The 25794-nt window shown below is 42.1% G+C and overlaps 1 pseudogene; it reads right to left on the minus strand.

Annotated features, from left to right (window-relative positions):
• The window catches only part of LOC112619314, a 70149-nt pseudogene extending 47994 nt beyond the window's left edge, over positions 1-22155 (minus strand).
• Positions 22156-25794: the final 3639 nt, after the last annotated feature.

Raw genomic sequence — 25794 nt, forward strand, 5'->3', positions numbered from 1 at the left:
CGCCCGGCTAAGTTTTTGTATTTTTAGTAGAGACGGGGTTTCACTGTGTTAGCCAGGATGGTCTCGATCTCCTGACCTCGTGATCCGCCCGTCTCGGCCTCCCAAAGTGCTGGGATTACAGGCTTGAGCCACCGCGCCCGGCCAGTAATTATGTTTTAATAGTAATAATAATAAAACAATAATCCTACTAACCTATATTTCTTGAGCACATACTATGTGCCAAGCACTATGGTAAGTCCATTTCTCCACAATTTAATACAATTATCTCATGAGATGTATATGTTCCTATTTTATCTTTCAGAAAACTGAGGTCAAGTGTATAAGTGTGCTAAGGCTGCCATAACTGTAAGTACTACTGACTAGGTGGTAGAAGCAACAGATATTAATTTTCTCACAATTCTGGATGCTAAAAGTCCAAGATCAAGGTGTCAGCAGGGTTGGGTTGGTTTCTTCTGAGGCCTCTCTCCTTGGCTTGTAGGTGGCCTTCTTATTCCTTGGTCTTCACATAGTCTTCCTTCTATGCACATCTATGTCCTAATTTTTTTTTTTTCTCTCTCTGTCTTTTTTTTTTTTTTTTTTTGAGACAGAGTCTCACTCTGTTGCCCAGGCTAGAGTGCAGTGGCGCCATCTTGTCTCACTGCAACCTCCGCCTCCTGGGTTCTAGCAATTCTTGTGCCTCAGCCTCCTGAGTAGCTGGGACTACAGGCACATGCCACAATGCCCAGCTAGTTTTTGTATTTTTAGTAGACACGGGGTTTCACCATGTTGGCCAGGCTGGTCTCAAACTCCTAAGCTCAAGCAATCCACCTGCCCTGGGCTCCCGAAGTGCCGGGATTATAGGCGTGAGCCACTGTGCCCGGCCCTAATTTTCTCTTTTTTTTAAGGACACAAGTCATGTTGGATTAGGGTCCACCTTAATGACCTTATTTTACCTTAATTATCTTGTTAAAGACCCTATCTCCAAATTTAGTCACAGTCTGAGGTACTAGGAGTTAGGATTTCCACATGTTCATTTCGGAGACACACGATTCAGCCTATAATATTATGTAATTAGTTTATGCTCATGGAGATAATAGGTGGGAAGCCAGACTTTAACCCAAATTTGCTTGACTTCAAGCTCCTGCTATTCACTACTGTGTATATTATTCTTACCCACAAGTGTCTTTAGTTTTTGCCCCAAGAAGGAAAATAGCAAGGTGGGGGACACTGGGCCTGCATAGCTTTGTATTTAGGACGTAGCTATTTCTAACCTGAGGAACAGGGATTGGATTCCAGTTATGTGTTCTGTGTCTGTTAACCTGTAACTCAATCATAATGATCTTTTTGGAAGATCATTTGGATCTTTTTGGAAGGACATTGAAAAGCAGCAGGGATTTGCTTGAGCCCAGGAGTTCAAGACCAGCCCGGGAAACATAGTGAGACCCTGTTTCTACAAAAAATAAAGAAATTAGCTGGGTGCGGTGGTGCACACCTGTAGTCCCAGCTACTTGGGAGGCTGAGGTAGGAGGATCACTTCAGCCTGGGAGGTTGAGGCTGCAGTAAGCTGTGATTGCACCACTGTACCCTAGCCTGGGTGACAGAGCAAGACCCTGTCTCAAAAAACAGAAACGAAAACAAAACTAAAGGTGGCAGAGGTGGCATATCCTGATGGAACCATAATAGGGGATGATAATAATCACTTCAGGGATGTGTGCTGTGTGCTAGGCACAATGTTAAGTGCTTTACACATGTTATTCTCACAATAACTCTATTTGGTAGATACTATTATGTTTCCTATTTTACATATGGGGAAACTGAGGCAGGGTGGTGAGTTAATCTGCCTAAATTCACTCTGCTAATAAGAAGTGGCAGAGCCAAGCTGAGCACTCAGGCAATCTGAATCCCGAACCTGTACTCTTAACTATTATGCTTCCATACTGCCCCTGGGAACCCAGTGAAGAATGGTTATGTACCATTTCTACAAAAAGAATCTAAGTCAGAGAAGACTCATTAGGCCTCCCTTACTCTGCCAAGATGGCTACCATTCCTCCATCTGTTTTCCATCTTCTAGAAATGAATGGGATAAATGGCCAATAAGTACATGAAAAGATGCTCAACATTACTAATCACTAGGGAAATGCAAACTGAAGACACAGTGAGATTCCACCAACATCCGTTAGGATGACTGTTATCAAAACCAGAAAACAATAAGCATTGGCATGTATATGGAGAAACTGGAACCCTTGTGCATTGCTGGTGGGAATGTAAAATGGTATAGCCATTATGGAAAACAGTATGATGGTTCCTCAAAAAATTAAATATAAAATTACCATATGATCCAGTAATTTTACTTCTGGGTATATACACAAAATAACTGAAAGTATGAATTTGAACAAATATTTATATACTAATGTTCATAGCAGCATTCTTTGCAATAGCCAAAAAGTAGAAACAACCCCAGACATCCATCATTGGATGAAGGGATAAAGAAAATGTGCTCTAAGTATAAAATGAATATGATTTAGCCTCAAAAGGAAGGAATTCTGATACACACAGCAAGATGGATGAACCCTGAAGAAACGATGTTAATTGAAATAAGCTAGGTACAAAAGGATATATGTACATGATTCCTCTTACATGAAGTATCTAGATTAGTCAAATACATAGAGAGAGAAAGTGGAATAGAGGTTACCAGAGGCTGGGGAAGAGGAGAATGGGGAGTTCACGTTTAATGGGTACAGAGTTTCAGTTTGGGATGATGAAAAAATTCTGGAGATGGATGGTGGTGATGGTTGCACAATGATATGAATATACTTAATGTCATTGAACTGTACACTTAAAAATGGTTAAAATGGTAAAATTTATGTTATGTATATTTTACTGTGATAGAAAAAAGAGCTAAAAAATGGAAATCTCTTGCCCATTGTGATATTATTTTCCATTTTCCTTGTCTGTGTGTCTTTTTTATACCTTTGCTGTCATTTTAGTGGACTCTCAGGATGAAGAAATAAATGTGTGTGGTTAATCCACCAATCACAACGAGTTCCCCTAAAATGTATTTCAAATGCCTGCTACCTGGATGGCACTATGCTAGAGAGTAGAGATATGGTAGGTTTTCATGTTGAGGAAAGAAAGAAAAACAGCAGGCACAACACTCCTTCAGAACTTCCATGCTGTAAAACAGTTTTGGTTCTGAGGTCACTGAAGAATGAAGACAATAGAGAGCATAGATTTGCAGCAATATTGAATATATTTGCTGTCATCTTGTACTATAGCCCTAAGTTGCCGTAGCAACAGACCAGAGCAGAAACTTCATTAGAGGAAGAGCTCCTTGAATTTTAACCCTGTTATTCAATCAGGCATGAGTGATGGGGAAGGCCATCAGATGGCACCCATAAGATCTTTTACTTTGATAAGCTGTATAATTAGCTAAATCTAATAAGCCTTTGGAACAAGTAAAACAACAACCCCAAACCTCACTTTTTGCATCTTTTCCAGAGTCAACAGTAGCCAAAAGATTTCCTAGGAATTTCCTTCCTGGAATGATTCAAAGCAATGCTAGCAATAATATTGGAGCATCCCATTCATCAACGAAGGGCAGGAAGGAACACTAACAGATTAATGATAGATAATAGCTTACTTTTATTGGCATTTGGCATTTGGAAGAAGATGCCTGGCATAAGCAGGTCATCAAATAAAGAAATTACTGTGTAATAGTCAAGTCTATGTCACAGGTTGGGGGAGCTGTGTCTTTGGAGAGGAGAAGGATGCCTTCCCAAACACACACACACACACACACACACACACAAAAGTTTCAATAGCAATTTCAATTCAACATGCAGTGAGTTCATATTGCTAAGGGAATTTAGAATAAAATGTGATCGGAATCAAGCAAGTGTGGGTGGTGGTCATTCCCACCAAGGATGGCTTGCAAGAGGACAGGAGCTTTTATTTTAAGTTTAGGGATACATGTGCAGTTTGCTACGTAGGTGAATGTGTGTCATGGGAGTTTGTTTTATGGTTATTTCATCACTCAAGTATTAAGCCTAGTACCCATTAGTTATTTTTCCTGATCCTCTCCCTCCTCCCACCCTCCACCCTCTGAAAGGCCCTAGTATGTATTGTTTTCCTCTATGTGACCATGTGTTCTCATCATTTAGCTCCCACTTATAAGTGAGAACATGCAGTATTTGGTTTTCTGTTCCTGCACTAGTTTGCTAAGGATAATGGCCTCCAACTCCATTCATGTCCCTGCAAAGGACATGATCTCATTCTTTTTTTTTTTTTGGCTGCATAGTACTCCATGGTGTGTATGGATCTCATTCTTTTTTATGGCTGCATAGTATTCCGTGGTGTGTACCATATTTTTTTTTACCCAGTCTATCATTGATGGCATTTAGGTTGATTCTATACCTTTGCTATTGGAATAATGCTTCAATGAATGTATTTTGATTTGCACTTCTCTAATAATCAATGCTGTTGAGCTTTTTTTCATATGTTTGTTGGCCACATGTATGTCTTCTTTTGAGAAGTGTCTGTTCATGTCCTTTGCCCACCTTTTAATGGGGTTGTTTGTTTTTTCTTTTAAATTTGCTAAGTTCCTTATAGATGCTGGATATTAAACCTTCGTCAGATGCATTGTTTGCAAAAATTTCCTTCCATTCTGTAAGTCTGTTTTCTCTGTTGATAGCTTCTTTTGCTGTGCAGAAGGTCTTTAGTTTAATTAGATCAGGACAGGAGTTTTAAGCAGAGTTTTGGAAAAAGAACGAGTCACGTACTCTCGAGGAAGACAGATATTTCTGAGTCATTAAGATCTTACCATCAGTCCCATCCTCAGTTTGTCCATTTGTGATTAAGTCATACTCATTTCAAACATTTCCCCTTTACCAGCCTTCCAGGAGGCACCAGGCAGAGCAATCAAATGGAACCATCTCCTGGTGAAGTTACCCAGGCAAGTGGTTATTTTCAGGTCTCTTTACCAACCCTGGAAAGGCCATTGTTTTGTTGACTCATTTTCCTTCCACAAAGGGTAACTTTGGAATTTAACTCTCCTATTTACAATACAGGTCTGTTTTACTGCAAATATTCTTTCATTGTGTTGCTCTCCCCTGGATGCAATTGTGATATAGTCAAACATATATTTGAAATCAGCAGTGGGTGGTTTTTTTTTTCATTTTCTTTTTTCTTTCTTTCTTTTTTTTTGCAACTGCTAATTCTAAAGCCCTGAGCAAGGTACTGTACAGTTTACAAAGAAGAGTCAGATGCAGCTCTATTGTGCTCTTAAGGGGCAACAATAGAAGAAATGACAGAAGACAATCAGTGATTAATGACCAGATGAATGATATATACCAGGTGGTCCCAACCTGAGCTCCCAGGCTCCCAAGGGTCTTAGAGAGCAGTAATGGGGGGAGAAGGAAGGGGTGCTTATGAGCTATTTTCAGTACTTCAAAAAGACTAATCCAAAGAGCTCATATTTACTAGATATTAGATGCACAGGCTAATTAAAAGAAAACATCAGGTTTCTTTGCTCGGGGCTAGAAACACCAGTAACCCCATGCTGACTGGAAGCTGTGATTGGCAGTTACCCTTGTCTTTGATTAATAAAACATGAGAAAATGAATTAATTATTACTTGATAAATGTCTTTTATGTGATAGACAAAAAACATTTCAAAGCATGGGATTTGTGAAATGAGAATAATAAAATGTTTGCTTTGAGCAAAAAGAATGGGAATCAATGAGGCAGACAATAAGTGACTATTTTGGAAGTGTAAGGTGGATAGAGAAGGCAGAGAAGGCTTCATGGAGGGCAGAAAAGGAAGGACTCACCCAAGCAGGGTTTTGAACGATGTATAGGATTGATCTATGCAGTGGTTCTCAACGTGTGGTCTCAATCAACAGCGTCAGCCCCATCTGGGAACTCGTTAGAAATACAAACTCTTGGGCTTTGCCTACTGAGTCAGAAACTCAAAGGATGAGGCCCAGCCATCTGTGTTCTAATGGGCCCTCCAGGGGATTCTGATGCACGCTACAGTTTGAGAACCAAAGATCTATGTCATTATTTCTCAAAGTTTTAGATAGGAATGCAACAGTAGGTGATTCCAAGAGGTATCTGTTCAGCCTAAAAACAAAACAGAATCACTATCAAGAAAGTAATTTCCTTTTCCAATCTCTCATGCCTTCTGTTAACAACATCATGGGAAAACACTCAGTTTGATCCTAGTAGGGCTTTAACGAGAAACAGCCATGTCTCCTCTTTTGGACAAACAGAAGAGGCTCCGTTTAGTTTCTGGGCTTTGGCTGCAATAGAATTTAAGTTGAGTGTGATAATTTGGCTCGTTCTCCCTTACATTTATTTTTACGGTTACCTTCTTTTTTTGGCAAGTGAAACTGATTTTCCATTTGCTAAAGGGGTGTAAATTATTTTTTATGAAAACTTTATATAAAAATGTGATTCAATTTAAAGAAGAAAGGTAAATAGTAGTGCCAGAGGTATGTAGAAATGGAAAACATAATACAGACACTGAATGAATGGAGTTTGTGAAATATATTTAAGACAACAAATGTGTGTGTGTGTGTGTTTGGTGTTGATGCATGAATGGATGCATTTGTATTTGTCCTTGCTTATTGATTGTTTTTTTGGGAGAATAGACCACAGATATATACACCACTGCAGCAAGTACAAGAGCAAGGAAAAAAGTATCCAAATAAAATGTGTTCTAGGCTACAACCTGTGACCTGTTGGTGGAAGCAGCGCTCAGTATAACGAAATCCTGTATAGCAAAGGGACTCATGTGGTACTTTGGGCCAGTTGTGCCAGGATTTTGTGATACCTTATCTCCTGAAATACAGGGCTGCTGAGATATAATGAGAGCTGGAACACAGGTTTTGTAATCTCTTCAGGCAAATAAGAAAACAGTTGTGGAATAGGTGACAATTCACAGCATGCTTTCACCATACCATGTTCATAGAAATGCTTTTCATCACTTTATTTTGAGTCAGAAAGTGCCAAGATTAATTGATGATGTATACACATCAGTGTGAGCCGGCATGCTACAGGAAGGGGTTATTCAGGGGTTGATTTTATTGCACTCCTTTTCCTCCCAATATTTTATTTATAGATAAAGTGTGATTAAAAAGAATATAAAGGGCATCCTCCAAGGCAAGGCCTCTCTTTTTTGACCTCAGCACATAAAACACATTTTATGGCTTAGCCCAGAACACACACACACACATGCACACACACACACACACCACCATCACCACCACCACCACCACAAAAGTTTTGTGAAACATCCTTATAGCAAGAGGTGCACTATGAGAGTTTTCATTCTATTTTAGCTCATTAAAAATGATTTCCCATCTTGCTAGTGGTCTCATTAGCAGATAGGAAAGCATTGCTCTGACTCACGGCTCTTGGAATTTAGTGTGCACAAGGTTTACCAGCAAGCTTGTTAAAATTCTGGGTCTTGAGAATTCCCCTCTTCTTACCCTCCCTCCCTGGGGATACTGATTCAGTAGGTTTGGGGTATAGCTTGGATCTGCAGGATTTGATAAGTGAGTTAGAGGATTCTGAGGAGGGTAGAACTTGGACCACACTTTGAGAAATACTACTTGAAAGGAAACAATAATATAAAAAACTTTATGCATCTTGTGATCTGAATTTGGAAGTACCTCCATTACCTACTGGATAAAGTTCGATGTCGAATGACATTCAGGGCCCCTCATTGCCTAGTCCCTACTGAGCTTTTCAGGTTTATCTCCATCTTCAATCTTGCTGTCCACCCACGCTCCTGTCCTGTATAACCAAACAACATCAGACCGTTCATCATTTACACAGCACATACTTTGATGTGGACTTTCATTTCTTGCAGTATGGCACAAAAGATACCTTGACTTATCCTCCTGTTGTAAACAACTAACAATTCTGGATAACATTTAAGACCATTAGAAAATACGTTTATGAGTGAGCAAGTTAAGGAATACTCAGAGGCCAAAAATGAAGAAAGGTAAGCGGAGCCCCAAACTGGCTTGTGTTTGCTTCATAGACACTTGCTGAACTCGGTGAAATTTTTTTTTTTTTTTTTTGAGACAGAGTCTTGCTCTCTTGCCCAGGCTGGAGTGCAGTGGCACAATCTCAGCTCACTGCAACCCCTGCCTCCTGAGTTCAAGCGATCCTCCTGTCTCAGCCTACTGAGTAGCTGGGACTACAGGCGTGTACCACCATGCCCGGCTAATTTTTGTATTTTTAGTAGAGACAGGGTTTCACCATGTTAGCCAGGCTGGTCTCAAACTTCTAACCTCAAGTGATCTGCCTGCCTCAGCCTCCCACAGTCCTGGTATTACAGGCGTGAGCCACCGTGCCCAGCCTGAACTGGGTGATTTTTGAGGTTTGGTTTTTTCATGGTCTCAAGGGGACAGAACGGGACATGTCTTCAGGGGACAGAAGATGAAGCCCAGAACCTGTCCAAGGTAAGGGTCTAATAGGACTCCTCCCATAAAGTTATGTCCTTAAATGATCAAGTGTAATGGTGATTTAGTGTGAGGGTGATTTGGAAATAAATCTGTCACCTAAAGGATAAAAACAATTGTCTATCTTGAACACGGGGGCTGGTTGTAGGGGACCCCAAAAAAATCTCTGAGAATTTGTAACCACAAGTAAACTGTTTTGAGGATCTATAACATGAATTCACACAAGCAAAGTGATGTTCATGTTCTTAAGGTGCCTAGCAGAACCAAATGCATATTCCCATAGAAGAACTTGTCTGTTCCCAGATCTCAAGGAATTCTTTATGATGAAGTTTTAAGAGATTTCAGTTCATGATAAAAAATTACAAGGAAGCAAGGCAATAAGTATTGAGCCAGCAGAAACAACAGATAGCAGAATCAGATCCATGGAGACTGCAGATAGTATAATTATCAGTGACAGAATATAAAAGAAGTATTCAAATATGTTAAAAGAAATAAGAAATAAAATTGTGAATAAAGAATTAAACTAGGTAAACTAGGCCGGGCATGGTGGCTCACGCCTGTAATCCCCAGCACTTTGGGAGGCTGAGGTGGGTGGATCACTTGAGGTCAGGGGTTCTAGGGTACTGTGGTCAATGTGGTGAAACACCGTCTCTACTAAAAAAATACAAAAAATTAGCCAGGCGTGATGGTGCATGCCTGTAGTCCCAGCTACTTGGGAGGCTGAGGCAGGAGAATCGCTTGAACCTGGGAGGTGGAGGTTGTGGCGAGCCAAGATCGTGCCACTGAACTCCACCTTGGGTGACAGAGTGAGACTCCATCTGAAAAAAAGACAGAATTAAACTGGAAAAATGACAATGTGTGGCCGGGCATAGTGGCTCATACCTGTAATCCCAGCACTTTGGGAGGCTGAGGTAAGAGAATCACTTGAGCCCAGGAGTTCAAGGTCAGCCTGAGCAACATAGTGGGACCTCTGTCTCTACAAAAAATTAAAATAATTAGCTGGGTGTGGTGACATGCACTATAGTCCCAAATAATTGGGAGGCTGAGGCAGGAGAATTACTTGAGCCCAGGAGTTGGAGGCTGCAGTAAGCTATGATCACACACTGCATTCCAACCTGGGTGACAGAGTGAGACCTTGTCAAAAAAAAAAAAAGAAAAGACAAAGTGAATTTTAGGAAAATAACTTCTAGAAATGAAAAATTATAGATTCCACAGTTAATTAGACACAGTTGAGAAGATAATTCATAACCTAGGGGAGAGTTCTGGAAAAATTATCTAGAGCTGTGGAAGGTAGAATGAAACAAGGCCGGGTGTGGTGGCTCACACCTGCAATCCCAGCACTTTGGGAGCCCAAGGTGGGCAGATCACCTGAGGTCAGGAGTTTGAGACTAGCCTGGCTAACATAGTGAAACCCGTCTCTACTAAAAATCCAAAAATTAGCCGGGTGTGGTAGTGTGCACCTGTAATCCCAGCTACTTGAGAGGCTGAGGCAGGGGAATCACTTGAACCCGGGAGGTGGAGGTTGCAGTGAGCTGAGACTGCGCTATTGCACTCCAGCCTGGGCAACAAGAGTGAAACTCTGTCTCAAAAAAAAAAAAAAATAGAATGAAACAATTCAATATTGTTTTATTGAATATTGAAATGTATAATTAGTATTCCATAAGAAGAGGAGACAAAGAATAATGTGGAGATAATATTTGAACAGGTAGTGGTTAACGATTTTTCAGTATTGGTGAAAGATACCTGTCCATACATTCAGGAAGCCCTGTAAATCTCAAGCAAGATAAATAAAAAAAAAATTCACACCTATGTATGTCACAAATGAAACTGCAGAACATCAAGATGAAGAAAAGATCTTAAAGCAATCAGAGTGAAAGGCAGATGACCTTTAAAGAACGATGATTATTCTGACAACTGTCTTCTCAATGGCAATAATACAAACCACTAGCATGTCTTTTAAAAAATTAAAATTTTCATGTATTTAGGGGATACAAGTGCAGGTTTCTTGCATATATGTATTGCATAATGTTGGAGTCTGGGCTTTTAGTGTTTCCATCACTCGAATAGTGAACATCGTACCCAATAGGCAGTTTTTCAATGCTTACTGCACCTCACCCTCCCGTCTTTTATAGGCTCCACTGCCTATTATTTCACTCTGTGAGTCCATGTGTGGCCATTGTTTAGCTCCCTCTTCTAAGTGAGAACATGGGAGAAACCACTAAAATATCTTACATACGCTAAGGGAAAATCACTGTGAATGTAAGATTATATATGCAACAAAAATATTATTCACCAGGAAGAGGAAAAACGTTTTCAGCAAAATCTGAGAGAACTCATCACCAGTAGACTCTTTCCAAGTGAAATTCTAAAGAATGTACTTTAAGCAGAAAGAGGACTAAAATGCAAGAAGAAATGAGGATCAAAAGAGTGTTAATGTACTGGGTGTTGTGGTTCACGCCTGTCATCCCAGCAGTTCACGAGGGCCACGTGGGAGGATCGCTTGAGCCAAGGTGTTTGAGACCAGCCTGGGCAACATGGTGAAATGTTGTCTCTACTAAAAATACAAAAATTAGCCAGGCATGGTGGCACCTGCCTGTAGTCCCAACTAATCAGGAGGCTGAGGTAGGAAGATTGCTTGAGCCCAAGAGGTCGAGGCTGCAGTGAGCCATAAATGCGCTACTCCCATCCAGCCTGGGTGACAGAACACGACCCTGTCTCTCTCACACACACACACACACACACACACACACACACACAAAAGAGTGTCAGTGTGTGGACAAGGCAAACGAGTATTATCTCTAGAAGATAATAACGATGTCTTGAAAGGTTAAAAAAACCAAGATAGGCTGGGCGTGGTGGCTCACGCCTGTAATCCCAGCACTTTGGGAGGCCGAGGCGGATGGATCACGAAGTCAGGAGTTCCAGACCATCCTGGCTAACACGGTAAAACCCTATCTCTACTAAAAATATAAAAAATTAGCCAGACATGGTGGCGGGCACCTGTAGTCCCATCTACTCAGGAGGCTGAGGCAGGAGAATGGTGTGAACCCGGGAGGCGGAGCTAACAGTGAGCTGAGATCGCGCCACTGCACTCCAGCCTGGGTGACAGAGCAAGACTCCATCTCAAAAACAAAACAAAACAAAAAAAACAAAGTGACTAAAGTTAAGAAGTCATAGTCTTTATTTTTAATGGGGGGTATCTTTAAGGTACTGATCAATCTTGGATTAAAAAAAAAAAAAAGATGGGGTCTTGCTATGTTGCCCAGGCTGGTCTGGAACTCCTGGCCTCAAGTGATCCTCCCACCTCAGCCTCCCAAAGTTCTGGGATTACAGGTGTAAGCCACCATGCCCAGCCAACCTTGGATTTTGATATGTATCCATGCTAACATTTCTAAAATAGTGTGTGTTGGGGGCATGCTGGAAGAAATCTTTCCTCACCCATTACCAGGTTCAAGGTTGAGGCCCCTATAACAAAAGACAAATGAATGAGAAAAAGGTATGCAAATCTATTCATTATAAGTGTTATGTGACACAGAAGCCTTCAGAAACGAAGACCAAGACACAGATAAACGTGTGTGTGTGTGTGTGTGTGCGTGTGTGTGTGTGTATGAGAGATAGGGTCTTGCTTTGTCACCCAGGCTGGAGTGCACTGGCATGATCACAGCTCACTGCAGCCGTGATCTCCCAGGTTCAAGTAATCTACTTACCTCAGCCTCCCAGTAGCTGGGACTACAGATGCACGCCACTAAGCTGAGCTAATTTTTGAACTTTGTTTTTAGTAGAGATGAGATCTCACTGTATTGCCCAGGCTGGTCTCTTGGGATTGAGTTTAATCGATCCTCCCACCTCAGCCTCCCAAAATGCTGAGATTATAGGAGTGAGCCACTGTACCTGGCCAACTTGTGTATTTTAATGCTTAGGTTTGTTTTTCACTTAACAATTGTTTTTTTGAGATGGGGCCTCACTATGTTGCCCAGGCTGGACTTTGAAGAACTCCCAGGCTCAAGTAATCTGCCTGCCTCAGCCTCCTGAGTAGTTGGGACTACAGGCACATGCCACCACACCTGGTTTTACGCTTGAGTTTGATGAAGAGTGGACAGATATGGACAAGTATGATTGTGGGACAAGTAAGTGTGTGATCTAATGGTAATAAACTGGGGGGAACTTAGCAAGGCCTGTTTGTTCAGATTTTCCTCTGCATCCCTGTGTCTTCAGAGACGAGGACATTTCCTTCCTCCAGGTATAGGGAGGATGCCTCTCAAATATGAGCCTCCTCCTAGGTAGGTTGGGGAATTCTTTTATGGCCTGCTTTAGAGGAGAAAAGCAGGGGGTCAGAGAGAAGCTTCCTGCTTCTGCTATTTTCTCAAATGCCAAGGTGTCATGTTTTAGAGTAGCGAGTTCTGAGCCCCATAATTCATCACTAAAACAATAGAATGGTGGCCATCTCTTCACTACACAGCCTGCCACTCTAACGCCAGTGGACCCTGTTGCTTCGGTCTGTGCTTCTGGACAGCAGGATAGTCTGTCCACATAGGGAGGAGTATTTTAGTCCTGGCTTTGTTGGGAATTGCCAGTAGGTGATAATAATAAAAGCATACAAACTTCTAGTGGATTTTGTCCTCTTCACTCCCCTAACTCCTGCACTGTTCCTAGATTTTCACTGATTACTTTTCTCTTTCCAAGTAGTGATCCCTGTGAGGTCTGATTATTCAATTTGCAGATGTCTGGCTCTTAGCTTCTTTTGCTTAATCTTCTTCAGGTCATTTCCTTAATCAACAACATTACCTTAGGGCAGTGGTTCTAAAAGTATGTGCCACAGACCCCTAGAGTTCCCCAAGGTCCTGTCAGGGGGTCCCCAAGGTCAGATCCTTTTTTTTTTTTTTTTTTTTTTTGAGACAGAGTCTCGTTCTATTGCCTAGGCTGGAGTGCAGTGGTGTGATCTTGGCTCACTGTAGCCCCAGCTTCTCAGGCTCAAGCGATCCTCCTGCTTCAGTCTTCCGAATAGCTGGGACTACAGGTGCGTGACACCATGCCCAGATAATTTTTGTATTTTTTTGTAGTGATGGGGTTTTATCACGTTGTTCAGGCTGGTCTCAAACTCCTGAGCTCAAGTAATCCGTCCGATCAGCCTTTTAAATGTTGGGATTACGGACATGTACCACTACACCCGTTTCAGAACTATTTTTATATTAATACTAAGACCATCACTTGCCATTTCACTGTGTTGACTTTTGCGCTAGTGGTGCAAAAGCAATGGTAGCTAAAGCTTCTGGTACCTTAGACATCAAGGTGATGACACCAAACTTTACTAGTAGTCATTGTATTCTTTGCCACACACACGGTAAAACAAAACAAAAACCTAGTTTCACTTAAGAATGTCCTTGGCAAAGCAGTACACATTATTAATTTATTAAATCTCAACTTTTAGGCACACACCTTTTTGGTATTTTGTGTCATAAGAAATACACATAAAGCACTTGTGTGGCATACTGAAGTAGGATGGTTGTTTCAGGAAAAGCACTTGTGTGACTGTTGAGTTGTGAGCTCAACTACCAGCTTTTTTCATTAAACACCTTTTTTTTTTTTTTTTTTTTAACTCGGGAGAATTAGTGACATACAACTCTAAAGGAACATTTGTGCTTCGAAGGAAAACTGCATGGTTTGTTGAACATCCTTAGTTGATTCTGATTCTATGGGAGCTATTTTACAACTCTGTTAAGTTGTAGATAACTGATGGCAATGCAAAATAAATCTTGTCTATAAATGTTAGGCAAATGAATTTTGCCTGGTGGAGGGACTGCCCTTCCCCATCCAGTAAAAAAGCCAGTCTTGTGTCCATGTGTACTTTCGTTTTAACCTTTCAAAATTCCTTAAGAATTTGTGATTGTTTGGTTTCTCCTTTGAACTGGTTTAAATATCTGTCTGGTTCCCTCATTATGAGTTTAAAAAAACTTTAACGTGTTCATTTTGTGTCAGTATAAGAGTCATGGTTTTACTTTTTTTGTTTTTTTTAAAAAATTATCATTTAATAAAGACTATAATTGCTCTAGCTTGGGTATTTAGCAGAAAATTTCTCAGAAATAATTAACGTGAGTCTGTCAAGGAAAACAACTGACAGTACTTGTTACCGAAGATCACATTCGAGCTTTCAAATGAAAATTAGAATATCCGCTGCGCTGAGCCTGACAGCTTCCCAGTACTTAAAAACTTAAATTATGAGGTTGGTGGTGACGTTAGTGAGTGTGATGCTGGATAATAAAATGTGACAGTGTTTGGAAGATCTGCATAATTCAGTGAGCCAATATTTTCCAAATGACCAATGCATGATGTTATAAAATCTTGCATAAGAAAAAATCCATTCAAAGTACGTGATAGGCCAATAGATTTTAATGTAACAGAGTATGAAAAGTTCATTGATATGGTTTCAGATTCTACATGCAACTATCCTTTAAGAAACTACCGGCCAGACGCAGTGGCTTATGCCTGTAATCCCAGCACTTTGGGAGGCCGAGGGGGGCGGATCACCTGAGGTCAGGAGTTCAAGACCAGCCTGGCCAACATGGTGAAACCCCATCTCTACAACAATACAAAAACTAGCCAGGTATGATGGCGGGTGCCTGCAATCCCAGCTACTTGGGAGGCTGAGGTGGGAGAATTGCTTGAACCCACGAGGCAGACAGAGATTGCAGTGAACCGAGATCATGCCATTGCACTCCAGCCTGGGTGACAGGGTGAGACTCCATCTCAAAAAAAAACAAAAAAAGGAAACTATCACTTGCCGAATTTTGGTATAGTGTCAAAGTAGAAAATTCACAATTATCTGAAAAGACTATTACAATATTCCTTCCCTTTCCAACTATATCTGTCTGTGTGAGATATTTTCTTCATACCCTTATTCAATCAAAACAATATATCTTGTCCGGGCACAGTGGCTCACGCCTGTAATCCCAGCACTTTGGGAGGCTGAGGCGGGTGAATCACTTGAGGTCAGGAGTTTGAGACCAGCTTGGCCAACATGGTGAAACCCTGTCTTTACTAAAAATACAAAAATTAGCCAGGTGTGGTAGTTGGCACCTATAATCCCAGCTACTTGGGAGGCTGAGGCAGGAGAATCGCTTGAACCTGGGAGGCAGAGGTTGCAGTGAACTGAGATCTTACGACCACACTCCAGCCTGGGTGACAGAGTGAGACTCTGTCCCAAAAGAAAACAAAAACAAAAACAAAATATATCATAACAGCTTGAATGGAGAAGCATAAATGAGAATAAAGCTCTCCTCTATTAAGCCAGATATTGAAGAGATTTGCATACATGTAAAACAATGCTATGCTTCTTATTAAATATACATTTTCTTAAATTTTGGAAGATAGTTATATTTTATAAAATATGTAATTAATGTTCACATGTAATGAGTTAATAATTGTTATCTTAAAGTAAACTAAGAAGCAGTTTTAAAAGTCTTAGTTTTAATTTTTAATTTGGTAACTATTGATACATAAAACCTGCATAAACAAAATCTTGGGAGTCTTCAATAATTTTTAAGTGTTGAAGTCCTGAGATCAAAATGTTTGAGAACTATGACCTTAGAGAAAAAGATTGTTAAATTTGAGCTGGTTGAATGGTCGGCTTATGTCAGAAGACAGGGTTTGGAAAGAGGTAGGATTATGGATTAAGGTAAAGTTGAATTCCCTCCCGTACTGTGCAGAAGTCATTGGCTTTGCCATTAATAATAATAACAGTATCAGGTCAAGTGCAGTGGCTCATGCCTGTAATCCCAGCACTTTGGGAGGCTGAAGCAGGCGGATCACTTGAGCTTTGAGACCAGCCTGGCCAACATGGCAAAACCCTGTCTCTACTAAAAATACAAAAATTAGCCAGGCTTGGTGGCGCATGCCTGTAGTCCCAGCTACTTGGGAGACTGAGGCATGAGAATCGCTTGAACCTGGATGGCAGAGGTTGCAGTGAGCCCAGATCATGCCACTGCTCTCCAGCCTGGGCAACAGAGCAAGACCCTGTCTCAAACAAACAAACAAACAAACAAACAAAAGTATCTACTAATTTGGAGGCACCTATTGTGCGCTAATTACACTACATAAATTACTTTGTTTATTCTTACACCAAGAATAGGTTTGCCCTTTCATAGTAATAGTAATAAATAATAATAATAATAAAAGTAAATACATCTAGGTTCAAAATAAACCCAGATTCAAAGAAGTTGAGTGACTTGCCCAGAGTCTAACAACCAAGAGGGAATCCTTATTTTGTTCTTCTCCATAGCCAGTAGCCTTAACCAGGAGTCTACATTATCTCCTGATTCTGAGTGGCTATGGTCAAGTCTAATTTTCCTGAGTCTGTTTTCCAATCTGTAAAACAAATGGGATCAGAAAGAGTTTCACCTACCATGGGCCAAGTCCTCAGCCCTGTATTGAGAGCATATTGCACATTCCCCTGCCTTCAGGAAGCTCCCAGTAGGATGTTCTTTAAAATCTGGCCAAGCTCTCTGATACTGGAATTTTCATAACCCATATTCTTAATGCTATCACTGTGAGTCCTAGGATGTCAGTGGCTTTGTGGTTGGAGAGTGAAGAAACCTAAGCAGAGAATGCAGAGATTGCCAGTTTATTAGTGTGGAGAGGCGAGATAGCAATCCAGTAGTTAATTCATTTTGCCACTGAATCCTAGAGGCCGGGAACTAGAAACCTAAGCATAAAGCCTCCACTGCTGGAAGACTCCCACCCCCTGCCCCACAATTCAGGAATTGCTTTCAGCCAACATTACCTCTGCTTTCTGAGCACAAGCCAGGCTATTGTGCTGGAAATAATCGGTGTTAGTCTTACTGGAGTGGCTTGCGTTGCCATAGTTACTATTTGGGTTCTGTGCACCTAAAATTTCAAGTATTTAACAGGCAAAAAGAGTTAGCTTATTTTTCTCTTTTTGTCTTTGGAAAATCAGATTGGAGAGAAAGCAGATTCTACATCCTGTTAAATGTCTGTATTGAGTGGGTACTGTCATATCCGGCATTGCAGAGTCATAGTTAACTCTCAAGCAGTGAAAAGCAGCTTGGCCATGGCCTTGAAAAATGGAGTTATCAGCATCCTGCTGAGGACCCACAGTTACTGCCTCCTGATGGATGGAAATGCAGATTGTCATTGCTGGTTGTACAGCTAAAGAAATTGGGTGAGGCAGCTGGTTATTTATGATGGAGCAACACAGAGCTGGTCAGTAGTTTCCCCAGTTGCCACCACGCTGTGTACATGGCAACCTGTCCCCCAGCACTGAAGGCTGGGACAGAAGTTTGCAAAGAGATGGGAAGGGGAGGTGGGGACGAACCGGTGTGTGCGTGGGGGTAGCAGCACAGCAGCAGCAGAAAGGGAGCAAACTTGGCCACTCAGCACCGAGAGTGTGCAACACATGAAGACTCTGCTTTCAAAGCCATCATGTTTATTCGTGCTGCCTGTTTGCCTGTCTGGTTCACAGGCTCTGAATCGGCCTACAGTGGTGCCTAGAAATAGTCCCCTTTGCTTGGTCGCCATGAGTCAGACTGGTCTTTATGTGGCTGTCTCCTAGGAACCCAAAGCTATGCCACATGGCTGGAAGCTGTGTTTACAAGCTTTTCATCCGTCTTCCTTAACTTGTGGTTGCTATGGTTTCCTTCGCCTGCTGGGCTGGCCCTTTAAGGGGGACAAGCTGTCCACTCAGCCAAATGCCAGAGGCACTGGCTCCAATAGCTTCAGTCTTTTGGCCATGGGCTCTACCATATCTCATCACCTGCTCATTCTGAGCCCCAGACTTCTCCCTTGGTGAGGCTGACCTTGACCTTTGCCCTGTCATGTGTCCATTGTGGGGTCTGCCACCTTACTGCCTGTCCTGGCACCCTCTGCATTTGCCACAGTCAGGGTGTTTGTGGCTGGGCGCAGTGGCTCATGCCTGTAATCCCAGCACTTTGGGAGGCCAAGGCGGGTGGATCACGAGGTCAGGAGTTTGAGACCAGCCTGGTCAAGATGGTGAAACCCCATCTCTACTAAAAATAAAGAAAATTAGCTGGGCGTGGTGATTGGCGCCTGTAATCCCAGCTACTCGGGAGGCTGAGGCAGGAGAATTCCTTGAACCCGGGAGGCGGAGGTGGCTATGAGGTGAGATTGCGCCACTGCACTCCAACCTAGGCAACAGAATGACACTCCATCTCAAAAAAAAAAGAAAAAAGAAAAAAAGAAAAGAAAAAAAATCAGGGTGTTTGTGTTGCTTCCTCTTGGACTGACTTCTCAATAGCTTGGATTTTGCTCAGATAGAGAGCCCTGTCTCCTCTGCCATGGTTATAATGACTTACTTAGATACAGAGCTCGTGTTCACCTGGAGGTGCCATCCTATCCTCTGTTACTTTGTCATGGACACCTGTTTATCCCCTTTTCAGGTAATAGCACTTTGTGTTTGGTGGATCCACCCCATTCTCAGCTTATAGGTGTTTCTAGAGGGGCTTATCCCACCCCTCTTCAATGATTGGTGCAGGGATGAACCATAATCCAAGCCAGGCCAATGACAATTAATCCTGGAACTTTTGCTAGGAGAAATAAGTTTTTCTCTCTGTGGTTGTTTAGGGTATTGGATGTATCCTTTTTTTTTTTTTTTTCCCTGTTGCCCAGGGATGAGTGCAATGGTGCAATCTTGGCCTCCCGGGCACAAGAGATTCTTGTGCTTCAGCTTCCTGAGTAGCTAGGATTACAGATGTGCACCACCACGCCTGGCCAGGGTATTGGATGTAATTCTGATGTGCTGGGTGATGTGGAGGTGGGGGCTACTATTTAAAAGAGAATCAATCAACATGCAGGAGAACAGGGCTAAGAGTTCAAAAGAGAGCCTGTGACTTGACATTGTTCACATGCCTCAACTGTAGTCCAGATACCTGAGTCAGAATAAACTCCCTTTTAATGCCAATGCCTATTGAGGTTGGGCTTTTTGTCACTTGCAACTGAAAGAGTCTGATACCTCCCCATTCATGAGGACACCAAGATTCAGAGAGTGAGGTAATCTACTCAGGATACCCAGCTGCTGTGATTTGACCCCGTTTCTCTTGGCTCCCATGACTATGTCTCTCCCACTATGCCTACTTTAAATAGTAATCTTACGTTTGTGACACATTTCACAAGACACAAAGCACTTTCTCATGACATACACCACCACACCAAATTCTACTGCTTTCACCATGTGCTTCCAGCACAGGGCTATTATTATTATGATTAGACACGCAGTATTATCAACCTCATTTTCCAGATGAGGGCATTGACAGTTGGTCACATGCACACTTGGCTGGTGAGTGGCAAGTGGGACTCTCTGCTTCAAGTTTGACTTAATATTCATGCCATTTCCCTACATCACTTCCTGGGTATGCCATGGAGAGTAATTGCCTTAGCTGGTGGCCTCTTGTCCCTTGCTTTTCCCCCAGGGAGCCTTGATCAGTGCATATCTTGGAGGTAGTTGCTTTTGGAGGAGGCCTGACACAATGGAAAGGGCCTGAGACCTGGTGATCAAACAGACTCAAGTTTAGGTCTTGCTTCCCCCACTTACTGGCTTTGTAACTGACTTAGTCCACTTGGACTACTATAAGAAAATACCATAAACTGGGTGGCTAGTAAACAGCAACAATGTATTTCTCATAGCTCCTGAGGCTGGGAAGTCCAAGATCAAGATGCCCACAGATTCTGTGTCTGGTCTGGTTCATTGATGGCATCTTCCAGCTGTGTCCTCACATGGTGGAAGGGACAAGACAGCTTGGGCCTCTTTTATAAAGGCACTAATCCCATTCATGAGGGCTTCACCCCCTTGAGCTAATGTTTTCCTCAAAGGTCCTATCTCCTAATACTATCATCTTATTAGGGGTGTTGGGATTTCAACATATACATTTTGGAGGGGACACAAATATTTATTTATTTTTATTTTTGAAACAGAGTCTCTCTGTCACCCAGGCTGCAGTGTAGTGGTGCCATGTCAGCTCACTGCAACCTTCACCTCCCGGGCTCAAGTGATTCTCCTGCCTTGGCCTCTCAAGTAGCTGGGATTACAGGTGTGTGCCACCACACCTGGCTAATTTTTTTTTCTTTTTGAGATGGCTTCTCACTCTGTCATCCAGGCTGGAGTGCGGTGGTGTGATCTCGGTTCACTGCAACCTCCGCCTCCTGGGTTCAAGCAATTCTCCTGCCTCAGCCTCCCAAGTAGCTGGGATTACAGTAGCGTACCACTATGCCCAGCTAATTTTTGTATTTTTTTTTTTTTTTTTTTAGTAGAGATGGGGACTTGCCATGTTGGCCAAGCTGGTCTCCAACTCCTGACCTCAAGTGATCTGTTCGCCTTGGCCTCCCAAAGTGCTGGGATTACAGGCGTAAGCCACCACCCCCGGCCTGGTATACAGATATTTAGACCATAGCAGTAACCGTGGGCAAATTACTTACTTTATCTGAACTCCTGTTTCCTCTTCTGTAAAACCTACAAGTCAGAGAGAATAATGTCTTGCAAGGTTTTTGTGAGGATTAAATGAAGACAATGCATGTGAGTTGGAATAACATCCACAATTAACACTAGTTGAGCATTTATGACATGTATTGACTCACTTAACCCTCAAGCTAATCTTCTATAATAGGTATTATTCTTATCTCCATATGTTATATGAGAAAATGAGGCACACAGAGGTTAAGTGACTTGCCCAAGGCCACATTTCTTGTGAATGGCTGAGCAGTATTCAACCCAAACATGCTGGTTAAGAGCTCTGAAACACAGCATTGTGGTGCACCTAGCTCAGTGCTGCTAAGCTGCTCACTGGTAAGTGCTCAGATAATGACAGACTCTTTTTCCATTCCAATTCCATTTCTTTGGAGACCTTAACATCCAGTGTTTAGGACAGAATTGAAGCAGTGGAACTAGTGTGGAAGACGGACACATTTGATAGTACAGATTAGAGCAGGGCTGGAGGCCCAATCAGGGAGGTAATAATGGTCAAAAATCGGCCAGGCACGATGGTTCACGCCTGTAATCCTAGCACTTTGAGAGGCCAAGGTGGGCTGATCATGAGGTCAGGAGTTCAAGACCAGTCTGGTCAACATAGTGAAACCCTGTCTCTACTAAAAATACAAAAAATGAGCCGGTGTGATGGTGTGAGCCTATAATCCCAACTACTCAGGAGCCTAAGGCAGGAGAATTGCATGAACCTCGGAGGCAGAAGTTGCAGTGAGCTGATATTGCGCCATTGCACTTTAGCCCGGGCAACAGTGGGAGAGCATCTGTGTTTTGATATTGACTAAGTCTTGATGGTGATAACCTTGATTCATTCATTTAGTACATGTTTATAAACCAATGGAGACCCTTCCTTCCTTCCTTCCTTCCTTCCTTCCTTCCTTCCTTCCTTCCTTCCTTCCTTCCTTCNCCTTCCTTCCTTCCTTCCTTCCTTCCTTCCTTCCTTCCTTCCTTCCTTCCTTCCTTCTTTCCTTCCTCTTATTTTTTTGTAGAGACAGGGTCTCTCTGTGTTGCCCAGGCTTGTCTCAAACTCCTGGCTCCAGGTGATCCCCCTGCCTCAGCCTCTGGTAGTGTTGGGATTACACGTGTGAGGCATCATGACTGGCTGAGAAACTAATATTTCTAGCAGTAGATTCTACCCTCCCTTAGTGTCTGCCTCACCTTTCAGGAGACCTGTGGAGGTGGGCTGTATTAGTTTGTTTTTCATGCTGCTGATAAAGACATACCTGAGACTGGGTAATTTTTAATGCAAAAGAGGTTTAATGGACTCATAGTTGCACATGATGGGGGAGGCCTCACAATCATGACAGAGGGCAAAAGGCACATCTTACATGGCAGCAGGCAAGAGAGAATGAGAGCCAAGTGAAAGGGGAAAGAAATCCCTTATAAAACCATCAGATCTCATGAGACTTATTTACTACCAGGAGAACAGTAGGGGGGAAACTGCCCCCATGATTCAATTATCTCCCACCACATCCCTCCCACAACATGTGGGAATTATGGGAGCTACAATTCAAAATGAGATTTGGGTGGGGACACAGCCAAACCATATCATGGGTGAAAACTTGAATCTGCTGCTTGGGTAAGAATGGGTGTGAGCTCCTGAGCGTTAGGTTTGAAGAGCAGATAGATGGTTGTACTCCATTAACCAGACACCAAGCTCTTATTTGGCTGAGTGGGTTGGCACTCTGAGGCTGAAAATGGAATCGTTTTGAGACAGTGGAACATATTTTTTAGAGGCTGAGATAGAGGGACAGGAAGAGAAGGAGGAAAAACAAAGTAGCTGGCAGAGAGAGGACTTTGAGGGAAAAGAAGAAAAATATTTAAAGGAACTTTTATGAAGTTCTCCCATGTTATGCACAATGTAAACTTTCTTTCTTGTCTCCCCAAGAATTTTTCAGTAAAATAGACATTTCTTGTTAATGTTGATAGGGACAAGAGGCAGGGAAACTCTGGGCAGAAGAGGGCAGGTCCCTGGTGAGGGCTCTACTCTCAAGCCTGGAACCTCAGCTCAAAGTGAGAACGTACATCCCTGTTTTCCTGCTTGAATGTTGCCTTTACCAAAACTGCCAATGGCCTGTCTCACCCCTCCATCCTGTGCCCATAAAATCCCCAGGCTCAGTTGGCAGAGAGAAGAGAAGCAGCTGGATGTCAGAGACTATGGCTGGACATTAGAGAGAAGTGGCTTGAATTCAGAGGGACAGCTTGATGATGTAGCTTTGGAGAAGAGTTTGGCTGGGGATGGCCAGATTTCAGGGGAAGATTACCTTCCCAATCTGTCACCTTTTCAGCTCCCCTTCCCACTTAGAGACACTGTCATCAGCAATAAAATCCCCTCATTTACTACCTTCAATTTGTTTGTGCAACCTCATTCCTTCTGGACGCCAGACAAGAAATTGGGTGCGGGTGTGAAAGGCTGTCACACTGACCCTCCACCGAGCTGTTAACACTTAAGCTGTCCTCAGACGACAAAGCTAAAAGGGCACTGTAACACTCCTTCTGGGGCTCAGGGGTCACAGGCACTTCCCCATAGATGCTGCTGTGGGGCCGCATGAAGTTTTGCTTCTGTTGGTGCCCAAAAGTCCTTGCCCTGGCTCCTGCACCTACTCACCTGCGTGCTCCCCGTCCCGTGATGGTGAAACCCAGCAGGTCTGAGTGAGTGGAATTCGCTCCTGTCAGTGCCGAAGCAGCTGGCTAGTTCCAGTGCCCCTGCACTCCAGTTCCCACCTGTGAAGGGGTCAGGGAAATATTCTGCTTCAGTGTTTTGTAGAGTTTAATTTCTTTTGAAGACACCTTGAAATACTCAGTGGGATTGGGATGAACACAAAGTCACCCACCAGGATTTTGCCATTTTGGGTCACATATTTTTGGGGCACTTCCTATGTACCAGGCATGATGTCAGGTACTGAGGTGACAAAGATAGCTAGGACATGGTCTCTGCACTCAAGGAGTGTAAAGTGTTTTGGGAGAGCAGGTGTGGAAACAGATTAGAGTGGAAGACCTTTAATCTAGAAGACTGAACATCAGAGTTATTCTAAAAGAATATGAAAAGTGATCACTTGCATAAAGACAGACATATAGACTGTTGGAATACAATTGAGAGTCCAGAAATAAACACACACATATATGACCTAATGATTTTCAACCAGGGTGCCAAGAACATTCAGTGAAGATAGAACAATCTTTTAACAAATGGTTTTGGAAAAGCTGGACATCCACATGCCAAAAAAAAAAAAAAAAAAAAAAAAAAAGAAGTTGAACCCTTACCTGACACTATATACAAAAATTAACTCCAAATAGTTGAAAGACTTCAATGTATGACCTAAAGCTATAAAACTCTTAGAGAAAATCAGGGGAAACCTTCATGACATTGGATTTTGCAGTCATTTCTTGGCCGTGACACCAAAATCACAGGCAGCAAAAGAAAAAATGAACTGGACTACATCAAAATTTAAAACTTTTGTGCATCAACGGACATAATCAGAGTGAAAAGGCAATCATGGATTGGGGAAGATATTTGCAAATCATATATCTGAGAGGGATTAATATCTGGTATATATAAAGAACGCCTAAAACTCAGCAATGACAAAAACAAACAACTGGATCAAAAATTGGGCAAAGGCCTTGGATAGACATTTTTCGAAAGAAGATATATAAATGGCCAATAAACACATGAAAAGATGCTCAACATCACAAATCAATAGGGAAATGAAAATTAAAACCACAATAAGACAGGGTTCCCTAATCCCTGTTAGGAACTGGGCCACAGAGCAGGACGTGAGTGGCAGGTGGGTGAGCATTACCACCCAAGCTCCACCTCCTATCAGATCAGCCATGGCATTAGATTCTTATAGAAGCGCAAACCCTACTGTGAACTGCACATGTGAGGGATCTAGGTTGCGTGCCCCTTATCAGAATCTAACTAATGCATGATGATCTGAGGTGGAACAGTTTAATCCCAAAACCATCTCCCTGCAACCTCATCCTTGGAGAAGTTGTCTTCCATGAAACCCATCCCTGGTGCCAAAAAGGTTGGGAACCACTGCAATAAGATACAACCTTGCACCCATTAGGATGGGTACTATCCAAAACAAACAAACAGATACCCCCTTGTCCCAAAATAATAAGTGTTAGTGAGGAAGTGGAGAAATTGAAACTCTTATGTATTGTTAGTGTGAATATAAAATGGAGCAACCACTGTGGAAAAAAGTACTCAAGTTCCTAAAAAAAAAAAAAAACCACAGAATTATTATATGATCCAGTAATTTCACTTCTGGGTATATACAAAAAATAATTTAAAGCAGAGACTCCAACAAATGGTTATATACCAATATTCATAGCAGCATTACTCATAATAGCCAAAAGGTAAAAGCAACTCAAGTGTCCATTGATGGATGAATGGAAAAAACAAAATTTGATACGTCTATACATTAGAATATTATCCATCCTTAAAGAGGAAGGAAACTCTGACCCATGCTACCACATGGATGAACCTTATGGACATTGTGCTGAGTGAAATAAGCCAGTCACAAAAAGACAAATACTGTTAAGATTCCACACTCATATGAAATACCTAGAGTAGTCAAATTCATGGAAACAGAAAGTAGAATGGAGGCTACCAGGAGCTAGGGTAGGAAGGATGGGAAGTTTAGGGGATCCAGAGTTTCAGTTTTTTGATGAAAAACTTCCTGAGATGGATGGTGGTGCTGGCTGCACAACGATGTGAATGGCTTAATGCCACAGACCTGTACACTTAAAAAATAATTAAGATGGTAAATCTTATGTGTATTTTACCACAAATTTTAGAAATTTAAAAAACTTTAAAAAGTGATTACCCACTTAAAAA

Source organism: Theropithecus gelada, chromosome 2 (genome assembly GCF_003255815.1).
Source record: "Theropithecus gelada isolate Dixy chromosome 2, Tgel_1.0, whole genome shotgun sequence".
Classification (NCBI taxonomy): Eukaryota; Metazoa; Chordata; class Mammalia; order Primates; family Cercopithecidae; genus Theropithecus; species Theropithecus gelada.